The sequence below is a fragment of the Pleurodeles waltl genome, chromosome 7 (genome assembly GCF_031143425.1).
Source record: "Pleurodeles waltl isolate 20211129_DDA chromosome 7, aPleWal1.hap1.20221129, whole genome shotgun sequence".
Lineage (NCBI taxonomy): Eukaryota > Metazoa > Chordata > Amphibia > Caudata > Salamandridae > Pleurodeles > Pleurodeles waltl.
The window spans coordinates 153,117,628-153,131,132 of NC_090446.1; the positions used below are offsets into that span (position 1 = coordinate 153,117,628).

At 44.5% G+C, this 13,505-nt stretch overlaps 1 protein-coding gene across 4 annotated transcripts in view; it reads right to left on the minus strand.

The window, feature by feature from the left end:
- The window catches only part of GNAS (GNAS complex locus), a 788,088-nt gene that overhangs the window by 126,316 nt on the left and 648,267 nt on the right, over positions 1–13,505 (minus strand). The gene's annotated exons all lie outside the window — the stretch shown is intronic.

Here is a 13,505-nt window from a genome sequence, read left to right on the forward strand (position 1 = left end):
CACAGGCCTTCTGGGAATTTCGTCTTAGCCAGTGTATAACTGATTTTAATGCAGAGGACTAACCAACTGGGCTGAGTCCTCTTTTGCTCTGCCTTGTCTTTCTTAGTCCCATATTGAAGGGGTAGTAAGGGTGAAAGATAGCTGCACTCCTATGGAGGTAGACACAATTATGGGATTTACAATGTGGTGCAGGTGGTCAAAATGCCTTACTACCCATAGGCATGAATAATGTGTACAACTATACACAAAACATACTACATAAGATAAACCACAGCACTCAGTAACAACAGTGTGATGCAAGAATTCAAGCTCTGTAATGCATAGTTGCTGTTAAATAGAAGAGAATAGGCACGTCGGTTGTTCACATCTTTTCACAAAAGATAGTCTCTTTATTGATGGACGGAATATATCCAGTGAGAAAGAGCATCGATCCAGAAACAGCCAACACGTGTTTCGTTACACTGGTGACTTTTTCAAGGCTGTAAAAAGATAATATATACATGTATCCATATTTTACAATGAATTCTAATAAAGAACAAAGTTAAAGACCACCACCAACTGGCGTCTCTGGTCCCTGGCAAGAAACCTTACAGTGAATGCAGAGTGAAAGCGACCAGGGCGAATAAGCGAAATGTGAACCGAGGACATGGCAACCCGACCAAAGTCACATAGGAAAAAACGAGGAAACACCATATGAAAGTGCTATGAGTAGAAAGGAGAGAAAAGAACTCCCTGATATTCAAAAAGATAGAAATGTTAAAATAGTTTAAAACCCTTGTGAGCTAAAACAAAAGAAAGGTGCAAAAAAGAAGAGAGGTACAAAAAAAGGGGAAGACACCAAAAAAGCCAAATGTGCATGCAAAGGACACACTATATAGTGAGTGGGAAAAAACATATTGCCTAAAGGCCATACCTAATGGATGAAGTGAGGTAATACATTTAATGCATGGAACAACGCGTAGGGTAACTCATCGCCTCAGAAACTGTAACGTGAGTAGTCAAGCAAAAACGACGGAAATTAACTCATGCAGATGCGACTAAAAACGATAAGTATGAAGTGTAAGAAATGGTAAAGAAAGGCTCACTACCTGTAGTTCAGGTGTAAGGTAAATACACCTTAATGCAAGAAAGACCACAACAACGAAGTAATCTGTATATAGGACCCTGATAAGTCCCAAAATGTGTGTTCTAAAGTAAAAATGAAAAGACCATTAATGTGGTAAAAGATGGAGATAAAAGCTAATCCCCAAGGGCATTAAGTTATTTCAATATCAAGGATATCAAAAGTAAAAGCCCCAACCCCTTGGTATGGTATGAAACCAGTGAGCAGGCCAGCACCACTCAATTAGATGTGGGCATACATAACGGCAGAGCAATCTGTGATTCCAAGTGACACTGTAACATAAATATAACGGTCATATATCAGAGGGCCATAGTTGGGGTAAAGAAAGGCTTGCTCTATATCCCCACCAGAGACTAGAACAGTCTCAGTTAACAAATGCTGTAGAACACAACTTCGGGCCAATAAAGAGCTGACTTGCTAGTGCTCAAAAGGCAACATGTCACTGTCAATTGCGTTCCTATTAGGAGAACACAATAAAAGTGCCAAACGAAGGTAAGAAACTAATATGAACAAGGAGAACCCCCCCCTCCCCAACAAAACGCTACGATGGACATCATCATTTTTACTTTAGAACACACATTTTGGGACTTATCCGGGTCCTATACACAGATTACTTCGTTGTTGTGGTCTTTCTTGCATTAAGGTGTATTTACCTTACACCTGAACTACAGGTAGTGAGCCTTTCTTTACCATTTCTTACACTTCGTACTTATCGTTTTTAGTCGCATCTGCATGAGTTAATTTCCGTCGTTTTTGCTTGACTACTCCAGTTACAGTTTCTGAGACGATGAGTTACCCTACGCGTTGTTCCATGCATTAAATTTATTACCTCACTTCATCCATTAGGTATGGCCTTTTGGCAATATGTTTTTTCCCCACTTACTATATAGTGTGTCCTTTGCATGCACATTTGGCTTTTTTGGTGTCTTCCCCTTTTTTTGTACCTCTTCTTTTTTGCACCTTTCTTTTGTTTTAGCTCACAAGGGTTTTAAACTATTTTAACATTTCTATCTTTTTGAATATCGGGGAGTTCTTTTCTCTCCTTTCTACTCATAGCACTTTCATATGGTGTTTCCTCGTTTTTTTCCTATGTGACTTTGGTCAGGCTGCCATGTCCTCGGTTCACATTTCGCTTATTCGCCCTGGTCGCTTTCACTCTGCATTCACTGTAAGGTTTCTTGCCAGGGACAAGGGACGCTAGTTGGTGGTGGTCTTTAACTTTGTTCTTTATTAGAATTCATTGTAAAATATGGATACATGTATATATTATCTCTTTACAGCATTGAAAAAGTCACCAGTGTGACGAAACACGTGTTGGCTCTTTCTTAGTTCCAGTGAACCTCACAAAGAGCTGATTAGACACACGATGGCCTCTTGCACGGTCAGTGAAGAAAATGCAAAGCTCTCCTAAAGTCAAGTGGGTGGCCCTCTGCACCTCTTTTGAGGGATGCAACAAGACAAAAAAAAGTCAGCAAGCTGACAGAGTGACATGGAATGGTGATACGACCACCAGTTATTTAATGTTTTGAACATGTCTTATTTTAGTGGAAGGCAGTATTGTAGCAACCTAACTTGTACAAAGGGGAGTGGTGGCTTTTCTTGATGATTAGAAGCGTCCATAACATTTTCTAATGGTGTACTGGCCTGGTCTCACTGTACTGCCTGGCATCTTTATAGCCTTTCTACCCATGTGAAGTATCACCACTGTGAGTGTAAAATATCTGACACTGGTAAAGTTTATTACAGTGACAAGTCTGAATCGTCTTAATGGGAACATGCCGGTTGTTCATTGACAAACAACCTCTGTTACTGTTCTTACTACACAGTGGGTTGATCTCCGTAAACTGTTACTTTCTGTAAATTCTCTCACCTGCACCATGGAAAGACTAGTTTTAAATGGTAGAATTAGCAGAGGAGAAGATTGAGGGCAGTGACATGCTTCACTGGACACATTCTTGTAGACAGTATGGAATTAGGGTTACCAATATTAATTTAATTTCTTCTGAAGCCAATACTCTAGAATGTGTCAAAGAGCTGTACCCTATAGCCATCTATAAGTATAGATGTAGGAGTCTCAGAATAATATTGGCTGTCTCCACTTTTCTAAGAGAACGTATTTGGTTATGCAGCCAATTTCATGGCTAACTATTTCTTTCCCCTTCCCCCGCCATTAATACTCTTTCCCAGCAATATGATCAACTCTCTAGACGCAAGGCAGATTCCAGTGTTAGAACCATGTGAGCTTCTATCTCAGGGTGCAGTCATTGTTTTCAGAAACCTCAGGCTTTCCCAGGATGTCCGTTAGGAAATTTTGAGCTTCCCTTGTGGTAAGATTCATGTATTCTGCTCCGGTACAGGTATTATTATCCAGGGTAAAACTTGCACTCATGCTTCGGACGCATGAGATGTTCCTCTGCTCCAAGACATACACAAACTGCTCCAGGGCACCCACATAAGCCCTGCACTTCTCAGAATGTATAAGCAAGTAGAGGTAGGCAACTGCATAGTAAAATCAGTTTGGCTTTCAAATATACAATAATCCTTGGTCTAAGCTAGGAACACAGAATGTGCAAGACTAGCAAGCAGTTGGCACGGACCTTAATCCTCGTGCACATGTACGATCGGGCCTGTGTGCATTTTCCACCTGTGTTTTTGGGTGTACAGAGTGGCTCAAGATTAATGGATAGTTCATTTCACACTGAATGGCGCATGCTTCTGTGATGGATACTTCTACCTGCAGATTCCTCATGTTTAGTATATCCCAAAGCACCAGCCGAGATCAGGAAGAATTTTCAGCACAGGCTCTGTTTGCCAGTAGGTGGCTCCCCGTCGACCCTATTCCACTCCATAAGTGATTGCTGGACCTGCATAAGCGCGACCTAAGTACACGGACATTGGTACCTTTCTTTCTGCTCCTTGGCACAAGGATCTGGGGCTAGGTCATCAACTTTTTCCCGTCTGCTGACAAGATTTAAAAAAAAAAAAAAAAAAAAGAAAAGAAAAGCAATTTCCTATGTGCAAGGGAACATTTCCCATCCTAAAAGTAGGGACAGCTGCAAGTAGCTATCTATGTCGGATAAATATTAGGTGTCTCTTTGGTGTTTGGGTTAGGGCCACGACTCCAAGTCAAGCAAGGAGTGTGCCCTTGTGCATCCGAAGGCAATTGAGGATCGTGAAGCCAAGCTGTACGTCGCCGTCACACAAAGTCTTGTAAGCTTAGCTCCCGTTCGAAGTAGAGAGCACAGCCATGTTCTTGCTCTCTGGTCTGTTTCAGTGACAGATATTCGTTGCCGGGGGTGTATTGGGACAAGTCCAGATTCAAGAAAAAGTGTGAGAAGAACAAGAGGGACTCGTCCTAGTCAGTCCACTCTCCCTCTGAGAAGTTGCAAGGATGTTAACGCGCCCCCGAATTCTGCTTTCTCGCGGAGAACCTGATTCTGCAGCTAATCCCGACGTACTTAAAAACTCCATAGCGATTGGTGACGATGCAACAGACGGAGGCTTTCAAAGAAGCCATGATGCAAACTGTTAGCATCGTGCCAGCTCCCTCTGGTACTTTAGGCCCTTCTGAGTCTCCAGTTAAGTTTCCTGCCAGTGCATCCGTACTGGGCATTGTGCAATTCCCCTGAAGGCTAGAGGGATGGTTGGCTGTTTTTGTTACCAGAGCCACTTTTGCAGCAGTTTTAAAAGCACTGCAGAGTTCCTTGTATATCGAATAGTTTTCCAAGCAACAATAAAAGTGTTAATATAACTATGGTGATTAATACACCTGCTAAAGACAGATTAGGGATTTGTCTAGTGGCAATTTTGACTCATCTAGGGTAGCACGGGGGTTAATATGCCTGTTGCAAAGAACGTGTACTATGTAGATCACAGAACATTATTTTATGTGCATAGCTCAGTGGAATAGTGCTCTTGTCATAGAGCTCCTTTTGTTACTGTGCAGTTTATAATTCACAATCATAACCTAGCACAGTGAGCTATGAACTGCCATCAAAGAGCTGCATGCTAATTGCATGGTACAGGTTAGAAATTAGCGTCCCCCCCCCCCCCCATACGTCGATTATCTTTATTTTGCTAAAAAAGGTTTTTTTTGGATAGAAATAATTTATTAGTAAAGTCTTGGCATTACATTCTGAATCCTGAGTTTATTCTTACCCAGACCAAGCACTCAAAAAACAAATGGCTACCGGTATCAATGATATGTGAACCCTACACCTTATAGTCCCCTTTGTCAACATTTTCTATACCCCGATTTACCCACATGATTCAGTGTTTGTGTGTAAAGTGCACCAACATCCTACGCTGTAAGAGGAGTGCTATAAAACAAATGAAATACATGTGAGAGAGGGGCTATGGAGAGATGAGAGGCACTGTTAGAGAGTGATGGTGAGGGAATCATTGAACAACCCCAATAAAGATTTGTGTATCCTGGTGCGCTATAAGGTCATCATTTGCTATGCTTTAAAAACGAATACAACTAAATATATAATTAAAAATGTGTTGTCAGAATGCACTTTTTTGACATTTTATCCTACATTTTCTTTGGTGGGAGGAGACTCCCCCCCCCCCCCTATCCCCCCCCCCGCATCCCCCAAACCCCTTTGTAGAAGTCAGGCTTGCTCGCTATGCACCATGTGGGGGCTGGTCTGAAAATTTGCCATGGCTGCTTTGACTTCCCAGTCCGGCCCAGCATCCGTCTTGTCGCCCATGCCTCCTGAACCAGCCTTGGGTTCAGCTCAATCTCCGGAGGAGACTCCACATCTGGCACCACAATCCACAGCGGTGTTGGCTGCACGCAGGCACCAGAGCACGACACTAGTCCCACTGTCCTGTTAGATTGATAAAAGAATCTGCCTCAAATGCTGGAAAAGTTCTGACACCCATACCAGCCCCAGTTCACTCTGATTCAGACAAAACAGCACTTTTGTCTAGGAGATGCCCTCCAGTGCACCACAAAATGTTTGGATCAGACTCTGGCCAAAGCCACCCAACCAATAGAGATGATGGGGATGAAGTCCAATCCCCTTCACCCCAGAACCAATATAAGCAAAACTTCTATTTGAACCTATAGGAATCCAAATAGAAGTGTGTTTGGACACTTCTCGTGACATGATACCAAGTTCTTCACTTAGTCCTTCAATGGAAGAGACAGCCTCAATTGCCAGTGTTGTCAGACTAGCAGCCGATGCCCTGGGCAAGGATTTACTGCTGCTTGAGGTGAAAACCAGTGTCCTCGCTGAAGCTTAGATGCCTAGGCAGACCGTGTCCAAGCCCTTGCTGCCATGTAACGAAGACCTGACTAACACTTTCGTTGGTCCCTGGACCACACCTTAGGACTGTAATAGCACTGTTGTGGATGGCACACAGCTGCTGCAGTCAACAAGTAGCATTTAACTTTCCGACCCCAAGTACACTTTGTACCATATACGGACTAAAAAGTAAGTTAAATATATAATTTAGGAGTATGTTGATTCAACCATGTACAATGGGGAGCACAGGCACCGTACTACTGGTTAGGAGCGGTAAAGCGCACCAACTTCTAACACCAACAAAAATAAAGGCTGTAGCAAAAGGTGAAAAATATGGGGTGACCACACAGAAAAGGCAGATTCCCTACACAAAGCACTTACACAACATAATCAGCATGGGGAAAGCCAATAGGTCACACCTATACAAAAGGTGTTGGTGTGGCAATAGGTTTTTGCCATGTTGTTCACAGTAGTGTGGCTGCTGTTCAGCATGGCTAAAAATTAGTGGTGTGGAATGTGATAGAGTGGATGGGGGAGTAGTGTAGAGAGGAATTGTTGAGTACAGTGTTGTAAAGTGAAGTGGATGGAGAGTACAGAGCCGTAGAGTTCAGTAGAGTGGAGTAGAGTTTAGTGATTCAGTGGCAGAGAGTGTTGTGGAGTCGAATAGAGGATGGTGAAGTGGGGTGGAATAGGGTGGAGTGGGCTGGAATGGATTGAGGTAGAGTGCTGGATTTGGGTAGAGTGGGGGGATGAAGTTGACTGGGGTGAACTGAATCAAAGTGGGCGAGGTGGATTGGAGTAAAAAGGATTAGATCAGATTGAGGGGGGTGGACTGAATTGGAGCGATAATCTGAGGTGGGGTGGATTCGGGTGTATTGGTTTGGAGTGGTGTGAGTTGGTGTGGGGTGGGTTATACTGAACAGGAGTGGGGAGGACTGGATTTGTTGGAGTGGAATGGGGTGGACTGGACTAGAGTAGGGTTGACTAGAGTAGTGTGGATTAAGTGAGGTGGATAGGACTGCAGTGGGGTGGATTGGAGTGGCGTGGACTGGACTGCATTGGGGTGGATTGGACTGGGATGGAGTGGGTTGGATTAGCGTAGACTGGAGTGGGGTAGATTAGGGTGGAGTGGAATGGAGTGGGATGGGATCGATTGGAGTAAATTGGGGTAGTTGTATTACAGTAGAGTGGATTGGGGTGAAGTGGATTGAGTGAGGTGGACTAGATGGGGTGGGTAGATTTTAGTGGGGTGGATTGGAGTGTACTAGAGGAAGGTGGACTTTCTGGAGCAGGGTGGAATTTCTGGAGCGGGGTGAACTGGATTGGATTAAGATAATTTGGCATGGGGTGGACTAGAGTGAGGTGGATTAAGGTGGACTGGATTGAACTGGAGTGGATTAAGGTAAACTGGATTGAAGTGGGATGAGTGGGGTGGGTAGATTGAAATGGGTTAACTGGGTCTCTGTGGATTGGACTGGAGTGGATTGAAATGTAGTGGAATGGATTTGAGTGGGTGGGATGGGATGGGTTGGATTGGAATTGGACGGGTTGGATTGGAATTGAACGGGATGGATTGGAATGGGGCAGGATGGATTGGAGCAGGCTGGATTGGACTGGAGCAGGGTGATCTGGAAGGGTCGTTTGGACTAGAGTCTGGTGGATTGGAGTGGCATGAGTGTACTGGATTGGAGTGGAGTGTACTGGATTGGAATGGGGTAGATTGGATTGGGCTAGTGTGGGATGGACTAGATTGGTGTGAGGTGGATTTGATGGGATTGTGGTGGATTGGAGCGGGGTGAATTGGCATGTTGGTGAGGTGGACTGGATTTGAGTGGGGCAGACTGGAGTGGGTCAGATTTGACAGAAGTGGGCAGACTGTTTCGGATTGGAGTGGGGCATATTGTTTCGGATTGGAGTGGGGCAGATTGTTTTGGATTGGAGTGGGATAGATTGTGGTAGATTGGACTGGAGTGGAGTGGATTGAGGTGAGGTGGGGTGGGTTGGAGCAGGGTAGTTTTTTGGATTCAAGTGGGTCGGATTGCAGTGGGGCAGACTGAAGTGGGGCAGGGTGTTTTGGATTGGAGTTGGACACACTGTTTTGGATTAGAGTGGGGCAGATAGTTTTGGAATGGAGTGTGGCAGATTGTTTTGGACTGGAGTGGGGAAGATTGTTTTTTATTGGAGTGGGATAGTTTGTGGCAGACTGGAGTGGAGTGGATTGGGGTAGAGTGGATTGGACTGGGATAAGGTAGAGTGGGTTGGAGTGCGGAAGATTGGAGTGGGGTCTTTTTTTGGATTCAAGTGGTTCGGATTGGAGTGGGGCAGATTGAAGTGGGGCAGATTGTTTTGCACTGGAGCAGATTATTTTGGATTGTAGTGGGACAGACTGGAGAAGGGCAGGTTGTTTTGGAAAGGAGTGTGGCAGACTGTTTTGAATTGGCGTGGACCAGATTGTTTTTATATTGGAAAGGGGCAGATTGTTTCGGACTAGTGTGGGGCAGATGGTTTGGGATTGGAGTGCGGCAGATTGTTTTGGATTGAGTTTATTTTTGATTTGAGAGGGGCAGATTATTTTGGATTGAGTGGACAGATTATTTTGGATTGAGTGGGCAGAATATTTTGCACTGGGTTGGGGCAGATTTGAGTTAGGCGGTTTAGTGGGATTGGAGTGGAAAGGGGTGAGTGATTTGGAGTGCGGCGGGTGGACTGGAGTGGGTGAACAGGATTTTGGTGGACTGGAATGGGGTGGAATGGATTTGAGTGGGTGGGTTGGACTGGGGTGAGATGGGCTGGAGTGAAATGGGGGTTGGACTTGACTGGGGATTGGGACTGAGCAGAATGAATTGGACTGGAGCAGGGTGGACTGGAGGGTGTAAGGTGGACTGGATGGAGCGGGGTGGACTGGAGCGGGATGGATTGGAATGGATAGGAGTGGGATAGACTGGACTGGATTGGTGTGGGGTGGATTGGATAGGGGTGGGGTGGATTGTGGTGGACTGGAGTGCGGTGGGGTGGATTAGGGTGTAGTGGGGTGGACTGGATTGTGGTGAAGTGGATTGGATTCAAGTGGGGCAGACGGAGAGGGGCAGATTTTTCTCGACTGGAGCAGATTGTTTTGGATTGGAGTAGGGTAGACTGTGGTGGAATGGGGCGGATTGGATTGGGGTGAGGTGATGTGGACTGGATTGGAGTGGGTCAGATTGGAGTAGGGCAGACTGTTTTGGATTGGACTGCATGATTATGTGTTAAAGCATAATTTCTGAAATTACCCATAAGAAAGAAATAATGCTTCTTTGCAATATTTAGAGCAGGATAATCATCATTTTTTTTAGAACAGTGGCCAAAAGCAAAAACAAAACACGAGTTCAAAGTGAGAAAGAAGACTTGGCAGAATAAAAAAATGAGTTAACTATAGAAAATAAAACTTTGCAATTTTGTTTGTCCAGCTGTGCTCGTTTTTGCCAGTCACACACCTTTTTACAAAGCCCTATAAGTAAAAAAGAAGTACCTCAATCATGCCTGGAGCAGCAGACAGGCACTGATTATGCTGAATCAATCAATGCTTGGTCCCAGCTCCACAGACATGAACGGAAATGATGCTTGGCCTGCAATTACGAGGCTGAAAAGATGAATGCCATGCAAGCCAACAAATGGTAAGCAATGGGTGGTCTACAAGCCCACTGGAAGATCACAATAGTCTCAAAGAGACAGCGCATGCATTGTCTAGCCAAGACCTAAAGAAAGCATTGGATCTGAAATTATCAAACACCATTCTTCTTACTGGAGATCTTACCCAAACAAGCAATTTAAATTCACTTCCATCTTACAAACCACTGTGTGGGCTACATACTGTCTTTTCGATTTTGCATGTTTCTCTCTATGGCACAGGGGCCAAACCATTGCACATTCTTTGTTTTCTGCCACTTTATCTAGGCAGTGGAACCAAAGGGTTGACCTTCCTCCCACTAGAAACCCAAACAGGACGTTCACAGCAGGGTGTGCAGAGGCAATCTTTATACTTCAACCAACCTCTGTAATACTTACCTCCAGTTCCTCCTCGCACACCTAGCCACTTGTATATAATTTACTATCAATTCTTTGTCAGGACCTAAAGGCCAGGATTATGAGGTCACTGCTTCAGCAGCAGTCAGTTAAGTGCTTATCCTTTCTCCCACATATTTTTTAGATGTGAGCTCATTCTACTTGGTTAGGTGCTCTTATCTTGTTCATGGTCGCCTTTTGTCCTTCCAAGTGTGCCGCAGAATTGCACTTTCATACGCGGTGCAGAGATCGATTTCTTCTGCTGTGCCGGCCACAAATGCGGTTAAGCTTTAGACCTCTAGAGGGCACCAAAGCACCTACATGTATGATAGAGGTGCACTGTGGGCTCCATGACCGGTGCAAACTCTAGGTTTTTCAAACCTTTGAGTCGCCACAGACTTGGCATTTTCTGCCCGCGCCTACCTGGAGCAAGACGCCTTTTGGGGTCCGCATTTCCCCTAATCTCAATGTCATTGTTGGGTCTGTATTGCTGGCATATTGCTCTATTTACCAGTGGGTCAGTTCCAGGTAGTGTTCCTCTATAGAAACATGGGTGAATATCATCCCAGGCTTAGAATCTCACTCAACTCTCTGGGCTCTACAAATACGATGTGTGTATGTGTGTGTGTGTATATTTATATATATATTTATATATATACATACACAGGAGTTACAGTTACCTTAGAGCACGAGTTACTTGGAGTAACTAACTATAACTGATACATTTCTATGGTTTCTCAAGTTTAAAATGTGAGCCTAACTACAAAGTCTTAGTAATCTTAATTTTTTAAGTGAATTTCTTTGGGTTTTTTTAAATTCTATTTTCTGACTAGAACGTCCCTGTAACCTTTGTTTTTTTTCAGTGAATTTATGTTTTTTTTGTTTTTTTTACGTATACTAATTTTCATTTCAATACATTAATCCAACCACTGCCGCGCACAGCTGCCCACGGCCCTGAGGCCAACCCTCTATAAAGCACCCAACCTTGCACAGCCTTCGCCTGTGTGCAGCGGAGGTTGCCTCCGCAAAACCTGGCCTGCAGCCAGTACCCTGCAGCAAAACGTCTAACCATCCGACCCCATGCTCTGCACAGCCCTTTGGTCGTGCACGGCAGGAGTAGGCAGCAGTTTCTCTGGGTGTGAGAATAGGTGTGAGAGGGTTATCTGGGGTGAGAGTGGCTGTGTACATCAGTGTTTTAGTGGCTGCATCAGTGTGTGCGCAGGTCGGTGAGTGGGTGCATGAGGGTGTCAGTGGGTCTGAGTGGGTGTGTGTGAGTGGGTGTGTGTGAGTGAGTGGGTCTGTGAGTGGGTGTGTGTGAGTGAGTGGGTCTGTGAGTGGGTGCATAACAGTGTGTGTGTGAGTGGGAGAAATTGACTGAAAGAGAAAAAGTGAGTGGGAGAGAGATAGAGAGTTTTTAGGCTTTGATGTATGATATAGTTAGAATTATATATGTCTGTACAATTTAAAATACAATAAGAGGGAAGTGTGTTCAGCTGGGCTCGAACCTTGAGTGCTCAGTGTGAAGGTCAGAGACCTTCACACTGAGCTATCACTTTTTTTCCCCTTCTATTTATTTTTTTAGCTCTTTATGAGCCTTCTGTGGCCACGAGGGAGCCCTCAAGGGCTTCGCTCATGGTGCCACTGCTTCAGCAATCTCCGTGCTTGCTGAAGCATTTCATCTCTCTTCCCTGCACACGTGCAGGGGACAAAAATGAAGGTTTTTTTAATGCTATGCCACAGCAAACAGTTATGCCCCAGGGGTTAGCACCCCAGGCCATAGCAAGAGCCGGCCCTAGGGGTGGTGGTCCCCAGGGCCATCAGTGGCCTCCAGCATGTTAGAAGCCTTGGGGAGGTGGTGATCCCCAGGGGTTGGGGGTCCCAAAGTGAGACCCTTTCTTCTCAACAATTGGTCCCGGGGAGGTGGTGATCCCCGGGGCGGGGAGATTGTGGGGGCCCACCGCATATTATTTATAAGCCCCAGGGGGCGGTGGTGGTCCCCGGGCAGTGGGAGGGGGGCAGGAACTCCCACTTCTGCGTTATTCAGGAAATGCCCCCTGGGCTTGGCCCACTCGGATGCTTTATAATTGTAATTGTAATCGTATTTATATAGCACTTACTACCCCTGACGAGGCGTCGAAGCGCTTTTTGATGAGTAGCACGCTACTCCGGAACCCAACAAGAATTAGTGATGGATTAGTATCGTTAAATAATGAGTACAGTTTTAGTATTATTATGAGTTAATTTGAGCCACGGATATGAGAGCTTGTTAGTTAGACTGGAGTAATGGAGGGGTGGAGGAGGAAATAAATCCAGAGGTGTTAATTGGGAGTATATCCTTCATTTACTCAACCCAAAGGCTTGGGATGAGTAAAGGGGGGTGGAGGGGGAAGAGTATGTGGAAGGGTTAGGGAGAGCATAGTAGCAGGGTGAGATGAATGCAGGAGAATTTAGTAGGGTTGTGTGGGAGGCCACAGAGGTAGAGTGAGGTTTGGTGAGTTAGATGTGGAGGGAAGAGCTTAGGCAGAGATATTTAGGAGTGAAAGTGGTAGAAGGGATTTGGGATGAGTCAGAGTGAGAATGGAGGATAGTTTGATAGAGACATGACATAAGAGTGATGAGTAGATAAGTGTGATAAGATGAGAGCAGGAATTCATAGATATCTAGTATAACAACCCAAAAAAACCAGGAGCCATGCAATGATCGACGAACATGCCAAGCACAGAAACAACATATACACATACACATATATATATATATATATATATACATACACACACACACACATATATATATATATACACACACACACACACACACACACACACACACACGCACATACAATACATAATTAGAATCATGGGTAAAAAATACTTAGTCAGACAGGTTTAAAGAGTGTGTGTGTATTTTATTGTTATGACATAGTAGCAATACATATTTTCCAAAGAAACTATAAATAAATAGAAATATACATATAATCTGAAAAAAAATATTTATCCACATAGGCATATGCAGTTCATAGTTGTTTGAAAAAGGTGGTTATGAAGGAAAGAGCCAACTCGTGAGTAGTTTTCTGAAGACAAGAAAGTTAT